Consider the following 12,165-nt stretch of genomic DNA (forward strand, 5'->3'; position numbering starts at 1 on the left):
ATGTTAAATTACTTAAAATGGGAAATTCAACTTCTACGGATAAGGAAATGTATCTGACTATTTTAGAGAGTATAATTAATCAGAAAGGAAAACAGATAAAGAAAACTCAGTTATTACAATTCTTAAAGATTGTAGGTGAATATTATCCTTGGTTTTGCAACCAAGAGTCTCCAAATTTACTTACTTGGGAGAAATTAGGAAGAAAGTTACAGAGAGTCTGTCTTTCTAATGAACTACCTGGGGGCATAGAAAATATACAGAAAACTTGGACGGCCCTAGAAGTTTGTCTTTTTGAATATATGGGCCAGAGTTCGTGGCCCCCTGAGGACCTTTTAAAAGACATTCAACGAGGGGCTGGGGATGTGGCTCAGGCGGTAGTGCGCTCGCCTGGCATGCGTGCAGCCCGGGTTCGATCCTCAGCACCACATACCAACAAAGATGTGTCCACCGAGAACTAAAAATAAATATTAAAAATTCTCTCTCTCTCTCTCTCTCTCTCTCTCTCTCTCTCTCTCCTCTCTCATTCTCTCTTTAAAAAAAATAAAAAATAAATAAATAAATAAAAGGCATTCAACGAGCTGTTAGGTCTATTCAAATGGAGAATCAGCCTGAGGCTAAGTTAATTCCCTTTCCCTTAAGCTGTTTAAAAACAAAGGCACTAGGGGCCAAGCCAAAGGTTAGAAATGTGAACTTAAACTCGCAAGACCAGGCTAGCCCGCAGGCAGATTGTACAGAACAACATCATAGAGGAGAAACCTCCCAAATCCTAGAGAGCCCTCCGGAAGAGGTAGATGATCTTGTTAGAGAGAAAAATACGGAAGAGACTCCTAGAGGGGCTCAGGGTTCTTCTCAACCACGTGGTTTAGAAACCCAAATTCAAAATGGCGATAGTGCAGAGTCTGACCGCGGCTCACAGTCTGAGGAAGAGGAATCAGATGTTGAAATTCAGGACTTAGAGAGAAATTTTAATAGGCTGCGTTTAACACCGCCTGCCCAAGCTATTCGAATTCAGCTGGTACCTGCTGGAAGGACCAAATTTAACAGGTATGCTGAATTAAAGATGACTTTTCTTACCCCAGTCCAGCAAGGTATTAAGAAGGCTCAAGAAATGGGAGAGGATACTAGTGGTTTTCACCTCTTTCCAGTTTTTGAGCAAGTTAATGAGCAAGATCAGAGAGTTACAGTTCATGCTGTAATCCCATTTAAAACTATTAAAGAATTAAAAAGTGCATGTGAGACGTATGGTCCAAATTCGCCTTTTGTACAGAGCCTGATAGAAAATATTTGCTCACAACCCCTTCCTCCTAGCGATTGGAATTTTTTAGCCAGACCTTGTCTGAGCGGGGGAGATTACCTGCTTTGGAAAACTTATTGGACTGATTTTTGTAATGAACAGGCAGAAAAGAACAGAAGACAGGGCATAGAAATGCCAGTAACGATGTTTTTAGGGACTGAAGATTTCGCTGATTTAGAAAGACAGTTAAATTATGATTTTGTAGTATACAATCAAATAACTGATTGTGCAAAATGTGCTTGGAGACAGATCGTCCCCAAGGACCAGTCCAATTTAGTTCTTACCAAAATCAGACAAGGTGCCAGTGAGACTTATTCAGATTTCGTAGCCTGACTGTATCAGGCTGCGAACAGGTCCATCGGGGACCCAGGAGCAAGCGAATTTATCGTTAGGCAATTGGCTTTTGAGAACACAAATAAAATTTGTCAGGATGTTCTCTGACCGCATCGTAAAAAAGGAACAGTTTCTGAGTATATTCGCCTGTGTTCTGACTTAGACCCCACACAGTTGCAAACAGTAGCCTTAGCTGCTGCATTAAAAGAAACTTTGGGACCGCAAAATTTAGGTCAAAAGTCCCACGGTAGATGTTACATTTGTGGAAAAAACAATCATTTTGCCCGCGAGTGTCGCATGCGCAATTTTAAGTTCAGGGCTCCATCTACTGGCGATAATAGATATTGCAGGACTCAGCGCCACGCGGTGGATTCAGATGGCGCGGATGAGCCCGCCTTCTCGCCACTGGCATTTCCTCCTAGCGAGAGGACAAAAAACTTCCATTCGGCCCCTCCCCGGGCCGAGCAACAATACGGGGAATTCCAAGGGAGGTCACAGAGTGTGACGTCACTGGCGCCGACCAGGACAGTCCGCAATTTTTACCGGGACAGAGATCACAGACAGTTTTCTTAGGACCTTCAAAGACAGTTGAATTAGATCCTGAAACGGGGCCAAAACAAATTCCTACTGGGATTTTCGGGCCGCTTCCTGATAATACTGTAGGTTTAATTTTGGGATGTAATAATTTAAAGGGAGCCATTGAGGTAATACCTGGTGTGATAGATTCAGAATTTAAAGGACAGTTATATGTTACTGTAAAATCCCATTATGCCCTAAGGCTCACCCCAAAGGATACTTTTGCACAATTAATATTACTGCCTTGTGTCTCAGAAAGGCACCTGCTGGTAGATTCAGTTTCTAAACTGCCAGACAGAGTATACTGGTCCCAGTTAGTATGGCAAGAACGCCCTTTATTGAAACTTAGAATTAATAATAAAAATTTCCTAGGAATAATAGACACAGGGGCTGATATCTCAGTATTGTCTAGTAGGTTTTGGCCTAGGAACTGGCCTTTGCATGTAGCACCAGCTAACCTAGAGGGAATAGGACAGGTTTCACAGCCTGCTCAAAGTGCCAACTATCTCCATTGGGAAGATTCCGATGGGAACAGTGGAGTATTTAAGCCTTATGTATTAGAGTCTTTACCAGCTAACCTATGGGGAAGAGATATTTTAGCCAAAATGGGATTGTTATTAGTTACTTCAAATTCTATAAGGTCAGTTGAGGAAGTTAATCAGAGGTATTTTCCTGGAGATGATAAGGAGACCCTTCAGGAAGAGTATCTGTTTACAAGCCAGTCTCCGCGACAAAGATTAGTAAATGCTCCAAACCAAAATTTTTACTAGGGGCCCTGAGTACTTCCCCGATCCCTAAGACAGCTGAAAAAATCACGTGGCTCACAGAGGAGCCTATATGGATTGCTCAGTGGCCCATTTCAGGGGAAAAGCTTAAAATAATTCATAGATTAGTTGAGGAACAACTTGAGGCTGGTCATATTGAACCAACGCTTAGTCCTTGGAACACATCTATTTTTGTTATTAAGAAAAAGTCAGGAAATTGGAGATTACTACAGGATTTAAGGGCAATAAATCATGCAATTCAGCCTATGGGATCATTACAGCCAGGACTTCCCTCCCCCACAGCCATTCCTTTAGATTATAGCTTGATGGTAATAGATTTAAAAGACTGCTTTTTCTCTATAAGGTTACATACTGAAGATTGTGAAAGATTTGCTTTCACTGTCCCAGCAATTAATTTTAAGGAACCTGTTAAAAGATATTGCTGGAAGGTACTTCCCCAGGGAATGCGTAATAGTCCTACACTGTGCCAAAAATATGTTGATCAGGCGATAGATCCCATAAGAAATAACTTTCCTGATGCATATATTATTCATTTTATGGATGATATATTATTGGCTCATGCTAATCCAGAAGTACTTTCAAAAATTTTTACTCAGTTAGAGACTTCACTTACAGCAATGGGTTTATGTATAGCTCCTCAAAAAATGCAAAAGGTATCTCCTTTTCAATATCTAGGTCAGATAATTCAAGGGAGTACAATCCGTCCTCAAAATCTTCAGATAAGAGTCAAGGAGTTACATACCCTTAATGATTTTCAAAAACTATTAGGAGATATTAATTGGTTGAGGCCATCCTTAAAACTAACTACTTCTGAGTTAAGTCCTTTATTTCAGATATTACAAGGAAATCCTTCTCCAACCTCTCCATGTCAGCTAACCCTGGAAGCCAAAACAGCTCTAAGGAAAGTAGAAATTGCAATTAAAAATGCACAGCTTACTAGAATAGATCCTAAAGAAATAGTATATTTATTAATATTTCCAACTGAGCATACCCCAACAGGAGCCATATGGCAAAGATTAGGAGTTATTGAATGGATTTATTTATCCCACTCTCCTCAAAAAACATTAATTCCTTTTCATGATTCTATAGCTCAATTAGTAATTAAAGGTAGAACTAGGATTTTACAATTAATTGGATCTGAGCCTGATATCATAATTATTCCATTTTCTGTTCAACAGACTAATTGGCTTTTTCAAACTTCTAGCTCATGGCAGATAGCCTTTGCAGATTTTCCTGGGCAGATAGATAGCCATTATCCTCATGATAAGATTGTACAATTTGCATCATTAATGTCACTTATCTTTCCAAAGATTGTACGAGCTTATCCAAAAGAGGAAGCTTTATCAGTGTTCACGGATGGTTCCAACTCCGGTAAGCAGGTTTCTTCAGCCATGTTCACACAGAGGTAATACAAACTTCTTATACTTCTGCCCAAAGAGCAGAGCTTCAAGCTCTGATTTGTGCCTTAGATTACTTTTCAAATGAGCCTATTAATATCTATTCTGACAGCTTATATGCAGTCGGAGTTACCAAAAATATTGAAACCTCAGTTATTGGGTTTACTTCATCACAGGAGTTATTTGAATTATTTCATAATTTACAAAAGACAATACTAATGCGAAAGTACCCATGTTTCATAGGACACATACGTGCCCATACTAATCTTCCTGGACCTCTAGTTTCAGGTAATGACAAAATTGATAAGTTAGTAGCTTTTTGTCAACAGATGTCTTTATATGACTGTGCACTAGCTTCCCATTCCTTGCATCATCAAAATGCATCTAGCTTATGTAAAAAATTTAATATTACCAGAGAACAAGCTTGTCAGATTGTAAGCCAATGCCCTAAGTGTGTTATTCACACTCCATCTCTGCCATCAGGGGTAAATCCCCATGGATTAAAACCAAATCAAATATGACAAATAGATGTAACTCATATTCCTCAATTTGGTAAACAATGTTATGTGCATGTCATAGTGGACACTTATTCTAGATTTATTTTTGCCACAGCACATACTAAGGAAAATACTCAACATGTAATTTCTCATTGCTTAGCAGCTTTTTCCGTTTTAGGGTGCCCTATGCAGATCAAAACAGATAATGCTCCAGCTTATGTAAGCTCTTCTTTTCAACAATTTTGCCAAGAGCTTAAAATTAATCATAAAACAGGAATTCCTTATAACCCCCAAGGTCAAGCCATTGTGGAACGAGCTCATTTATCTATTAAGCTTCAATTACAAAAATTAAAAGGGGGGAATAGGATTGTGACTCCCCAAAATAGCCTTAATCATGCCTTGTTTGTTTTAAATTTTTTAAACTGTGACACAGAAGGTCACACTGCCACTGAGAGACAAATGTCTCCCTCAGTCACAGGCCCCTTAGGCAGAGTTCTGTGGAAAGATTTACAAACTGGTCAGTGGAAGGGTCCGGACCTGGTAATAACATGGGGCCGAGGTCATGCTTGTATCTTCCCAGAAGGTGCTTTCCGTCCTATTTGGGTGCCTGAACGTGCTATCAGACATGGAGGAGATAGAACCCAGATTCAAGCGACTGAGGATCGACCCGGAGGAGCCACTACCCAGAAGGAGGAGATATCAGAAAAAGATGAAGAAAGACCAGATTGAACCAGCCGAGAAGCTGATTTCGTGGAAAGATGTGAAGAAGCTAACAACCCAGGCTTCCCGAATACTTTGACGCCTAGGAAAGAGCAGGACCCCAGTGATGATGGTAGCAACAGTAATTGCCCTACTGGGCTGTCAGGTAAAAGGGAATCAAGTAGACACTTATTGGACATATTTCCCAGATCCACCCCTGGTACACCCAGCTGTGTGGACTGGAGAATCTATTCCAGTATTTACTAATGACTCATTCATGATGGGAGGATTTACAGATACTCATATTACTCCCAATCATGTAACTAGATTTAATTATTCTGGCTACAGTGCCCAATTACCTTTGTGTTGGTCACATGATAAACATGCTGGCTGTCTGAAAGTATCATTCGAAGAAAAGACAGCGGTCGGTAGACCTAGACTGACAAATAATTCTATTTATGGGGACTTAAAACCTAATACTAGATCAGTAATTAAGATGGGACTTTCCCATAACAAGCCAGTCATTTCTGCAAAACCTCCACAGATACGCCACTGTCCAAATAGTTCTACAATTGAAATTGGCACCTTTCCTAAATGGATGGATTGTGTAAATACCTTTCCTGTACAACATAAGGTGTCTAAAGCTAGTGGGTATATTTTAGACTGGTCTCCAAAAATTGATAAGAGACAATTACGAAGAAATTCTGCTATGACACCTGCAGGATTTGTTAGTAATATTTTTACTTATAGTGAAGGAGGTGTTCAAAAAGATATTTGGCGTTTAGTTGCTGCCTCAGAATATTTACATTTTACAGATAAACCTTTACCAAAATTTGTTGGCAAGAACTGAAAAGAGGGATCTTGCTATGGCTTAAGAGCCTGTGTCCAATCTCCTTATGTTTTAATTATTGGAAATGTAAAAATTAAGTGGATAGATGACAGATATGTTGTTACTTGTAATAAGTGCAACCTAACTAATTGTATTTCTAGGTATAATGGAGGAAAAGGAGTGCTGATACTTCATCAGCCCTCTTTTGTTTTATTACCTGCTAATATTTCAGAGCCATGGTATGCTGATGCTGGTTTACAAGTCTTGCAGCAAATTCATGCCCAGCTAACCAGACCTAAACGTGCTATTGGAGTCATAATTGTTGGTGTCTTAGCACTGGTCTCATTCATTGCCTCAACTGTCTCTGCGTCTCTGACATTGTCTCAGAATATTCAGCATGCAAAATTTCTTAATAATTTAGCTCAAAATACTTCCAAGGCTCTGCGTAATCAAGTAAATATTGATGAAAGGATTGAAACTAAATTAAACGCCTTAGAGGCGACTGTTATAGACATAGGTAATGAACTTTCAGCCTTAAAATTTAAGGAAAGTCTTAAATGCCATGCTAATTATAAGTATGTATGTGTTACAGCTGCCAAGTACAATGCTTCTCTCTGGGATTGGGAGAAGGTTAAAAACCATTTATTAGGTATTTGGCAAAATAGTAATTATAGCTTGGATATTCTGGAACTTCATCACCATATCCAAGACATTCAAAATAATAGAGCTGATTTTTCAGATCCTTCTTCTTTGGCTAACCAAATATTGAAGGAGTTAAATGGATTCAACCCTGGAAATATTCTTAAACACTCCGCTTGGTACATTATTGGATTATTCTCTTTGCTGTTAATTCTCTTTTGTATTGTAACTATAGGATGGCGATTCTTCCAATCAAGAATCCAGGAACTCCAGAGAGTGAACCGCCGCCTCATTGTTAAGAAAAGAAAGGGGGGATATGTCGTGGGCCATTCTGACACGTGATTGGGTGACTCCCGTTAAGGGCCTGAGGCGCTCTGGCTGTGTCGGAGCTTTCCTGACCCTTTCCTGATGAGAGAGCCCATCCGTGTGGGGTGTGCGTGACCACTGACCCCAGAGACCCAATCACTGACCCTGACCTTGGAGTGCAGCCCCCCTCAACCTTCATTGGATGGAATTCTCCCCTGAATATCTTGTTCCCCAATAAAAGGCTACTCTCCGGCGTGTTCACTCTCTCTCTCTCCTGCTAGTCCTGAGTAATCCTCACTGCCCTGCTGGGCGGCTAGAGGTGGGAACCAGAGAGGTGAGCCATCTCGGACCTAGCAATATAAATAAGGTAACTGGTCTGTGTGTTTTATTTCGATCTCTTCTAACTAACTTTATGCCTAGAACCTCATTAATGAAACCATTGCACAGGCCGCGTGGTAGAATTCTGACTGCCAAGACACTAAGATGAGAAAGCTGTGTTGTTTTTAAACACTAAATTTATAATAATTTGTTATAGCAATCATTAGAAATTTAACACAGAAGGTAACCTCCTGAAAAGCTTAGAGTATGTGGTGTGAGAGAAGAATGACAGTCCTCTACATGACAAAGTAATGTAGTAAGACTGAAGCCAGATCCTGTCCATCCTCTGGTAGGGTCCTCCCAGGCCTCCCAACTCTGGGGGTAAATGTCACAGTTTCATTGGGTTCCTTGTGGCATCAAAGCCTCCTTCTCTCTTTCACTCACTCTTGACCACATCTCTAGGCAGAGTTCTTCCCTGTTATCTACATAGCTTGTTCCCCCATCTTCTACAGGTATCTGTTCAACTATAACTTATCAGAAAGGCCCTACCCCTTGTATTTAACTGAGCCCTCTGTTGTGTCTCCAGACCGTGAAATACAGTGAGTGGTGGGAGGCCGCTTCTCACACTGTTCCTTTTGCATTCTGAACAATGTGACCCTAGCACCTGATCAAAACATTAGGTCCTCCCCTACCCCGTGTTACTGGTATTGCATCCAGCGGCAGTCTACTACAAAGCTACATACCTAGCCTTCCTTCTTATTTTATTTTGAGACAGAGTCTCACTGAGTTGCTAAAGCTAGCCTTAAACTTGTAATCCTCCTGCCTCAGTCTTCCAAGTGGCTGGGATTACAGGAATTTGCCACAATCACCATTACAAATTTAAAGGAGTGCTTGATTGGTCTGTTGGTGGACTGGCTAGGGTGCCAAGGACAAATCCCCAGGGTCAGGAGCCTGGGAAGGCAAGGAAAGGCTCCTGCCTGTGTAACAGGGGTCCGTTTCATGCTTAGGACATAACCCTTGCTGCTTCTGTCTCTGTGGCTTACTTTTAAACTGATTCCCTCTCCCTCTCCCTAAACTTCTTCCCATACTAGGCCACATTATCTGTCCTTGAGCAAACCTGTACCACAGGAATGGAGTGATTCAGACTTCAGGGATGGCACCAGAAGATCTAAAAAATGACTGTCTCCTTCAGCAACAGTGAGGCATTAAGAAACTCAGTGAGACCTGTCTCTAAATAAAATACAAAATAGGGCTGGGGATGTGGCTCGGCAGCTGAATGCTCCTGAGTTCAATCCCCAGTACAAAAAAAAAAAAAAAAAAAAAAAAGTCTCCCAAGTCTACAAGTGAATTACAACCCCTAACAGGGCACACCTAGAATGTAGCCTTTGAATCATCTCTTTAAAAATCCCTCTGTTGCAGTACTTCATGGTGCATGTCTGCAATCCAGCAATTTGGAAGGCTAAGGCAGAAAGATCATTAAAGCCAGTCTCAGCAATTTAGCAAGGCCCTAAGCAACTTACTGAGATCCTGTCTCAAAATAAAATTAATACATTTTTTAAAGGGTTAGGATGTGGCTCAGTGATTAAGTGACCCTACATTCAATACCTGGCATATATATATAATGCCATCTCTTTCCCAAGAGGCAGAATCAAGCATCAGGAACAGGAGTTCCTATGTTTTGCCTTTGCTAGAAAATCAATAAAACTTATTTTTCCTTTTTTCTCAAAACCGTGTCCTCATTATTGGATTGGTTTTAGGGACTAGGATAGAGTTTTCAGTGACACCTGAAAGGGGCCCCAGTCCTTCTGTCTCCTGTATCCATGCCTTGACCTGCTCACCCACAATTTTAGTTTTGCTCATTTCCCCTCTCCCTCTCGGGAGTGCTTCCCAGGCCCTCTTGACATGCCAGATCTGAGTGGAAACGGCATCTCCCAGGACCCAGGAGCCACAGCCACCAGGAAGATACCTGCAGTGGTGGCTGAGCAGGTGAGCCATCAGCCCAGGAGGACGGGGTGGTGCAGCCGGCCACTCTGGCCTTCCTGCCTCCCTCCCCTCTGGCCTTGGCCTGTTTCTCCTTTCTGGCAGTCCTTCCAGAATGGGCTCCCTTCAGAAGGTCAATGTGTGTCTATACTCTGGGAGAAGAGGCTTTCTTTGTTTCTAGAGGGAAGGAGGCAAGACAGCCAAAAGGCAAGGTCTCAACACCCCTGCCCCACCCCTACTCCCCCATGGTAATTTTTTAAAATTACAAACAACTCTCAGGAAGCATGTGTCAGAAACGCATGTACCTCACAGAGGAACCAGGGGTCCCAGTACTGACATAAAAGCCCAAAGTCAGATGCAGAACTTCTTAGTGACCTAGCCAGCAATACACTGGACAGAAAGCATCAGCAGTCTTTCAGCCTTTTACAAGTTAGTCTCTAATAAACCACCTCTGGACCTTGACCAAAAGTAGTTAAGAGAAGGGTTGCTGTGTTCAGGGAGTCTAAAAGTGGGCTAAGTAGTCAATGCTAGGGAATTTACGGCTTCCAGTCAACTTTTTGCCTTATTATCAAGTTTTAGATAAATTTTCCTAAAAACCAACTCTCCTTTTTTTTGTTTTTTGTTTGTTTGTTTGTTTGTTTTGTACTGGGGATTGAACCCAGAGGCGCTTTACCACTGAGGTATATCCACAGCCCTTTTTTTTTTTCTTTTCAAGAGAGAGAGAGAAGACAGAGAATTTTAATATTTATTTTTCAGGTTTTGGCGGACACAACATCTTTGCTTGTATGTGGTGCTGAGGATCGAACCCGGGCTTGAGCCACATCCCCAGCCCCAACTTGATCTTTTTATTATGTTTTTTGATACAGGATTTCCTTAAACTGCTTAGGGCCTCAGTAAATTGCTGAGGCTGGCCTCAAACTTGTGATCCTCCTGCCTCAGCTTCCTGCAGCTTCCTTCATCTTTTTCCCAGTCTTCGAAAACTGTCAATCCATCTTACTGTATCTCTAATTTCTTCCTATGTCTTCTTTCTTACCTCTGTACTCCTGTACATCTCTTGAGTCTGGATGTCTGCACTTTTTTTTTTAGAGCATTATATTTATACATGGTAGTTGAGTTCATTTTGACAAAAATCATACATGCAATGAAATTTGATTTCAGTCACTGTTTCTCCCCACCCCCTTCCCCAGGATGTAAAAGAGAAAGTCCAGTGGTCCATTTTCAGAATACAGCATTTAGCGTTAAATATAAAATTGGGATGTAAGGCAGTTGAAGTGGGGAGTAGAAAGTTACCAGCAGGCAACACCAGAATGAAAAATTCACAGCCCTTTGACAAACAGGAGGTGTGAAGTAAGGGGTCTGCCTGGCCAACAAAGATAAACTTCATAGGTGCCAAAATGCACTCAATCCCAGAAAGGCAGGTGGGAAGAACGACTAAAGGTATTTTTATTTAAATAACCCAATAGATGACAGTAAAACCTAGGCAAAGTTCTGGAAGATTGTGTACCCCATAGTATTCAGCCACTGAGGAAGTGGGAGAAAGAACTTTGAGCTCTACAGGATGAAATACCAATTATAATAGCTCTGGGGTATGCCTGCTCCCACAGATACCCGACCTTGCAAAATTGTCGCTTTTTGCTATATCTTGTGTCTCTTAGTCCTTTCTTTGGGCTTGAACAGGTGAGCGAGCGTGTTTCTTAGTCCGTTATTCTTGTCTCCTCTCTCTCTCTCTCTCTCTCTCTCTCTCTCTCTCTCTCTCGTCCATCCGTTTCTGATCTTTCTGCCTCTAGGCAACAGTTCTGATTCTCTGACCCTTTCTAATTAGGTGAAATCCCTCTTTTAATCACATCGATTTTGCTGTTCACTTACTTTTGTAAAGGTAAAATTTCTAAGCTGCAAAATCTTGAGTTAAAGTTAAAGTTAAAGTGTAAAAGACTAGGGCAATGTAAAGCTTTCAGATTACAAGGCCTGGGCTAAAAAGTAAAAGACCATTGTTAGAATTTAAATAGTCTATTGTTACCATCTTCCTGCCATCCCCGGAACCTGTAATCTTTGTGAAGTTGTTAGAACAATGCGAGAGCTGCCCAGTAAATATCTCCATTGATTCCCTGGTTGTTTAATAGCTAAGGGTTCCAGGTAGCATGGCACGTAAGCATATAGGCCCCAGAACCAATCAGTTTGAATGTGTACCCCACATAGAAGTGACCAATCACCCCTGCCCAAACTGTTCCCGCCAATGAATGGACTAATCATGTATTAGAATTGTTGTTCAATTTCCCCGAGCCTCATGATGATTTGTTCTGATGTATGTAAAGCCCCCCACCCTCTCCAAAAAGTGTACTTAAGCTCTGCTTGACCTCTGCTCTGGGCTCTGGGCTGCTCTCCCTTCTTGAGTGAGCACAGAGCCCCAACGCGTTGGAACGGATCCCCCCCTAATAAAATCCCCCTTTGCTTTTGCATGAAGTTAGTCTCGTGTGGTCTCTTTCTCCGAGGCTTCGCCGGACCCTTACACTTT

Source organism: Spermophilus citellus (assembly GCF_964194105.1).
Source record: "Spermophilus citellus genome assembly, chromosome: 18".
Classification (NCBI taxonomy): Eukaryota; Metazoa; Chordata; class Mammalia; order Rodentia; family Sciuridae; genus Spermophilus; species Spermophilus citellus.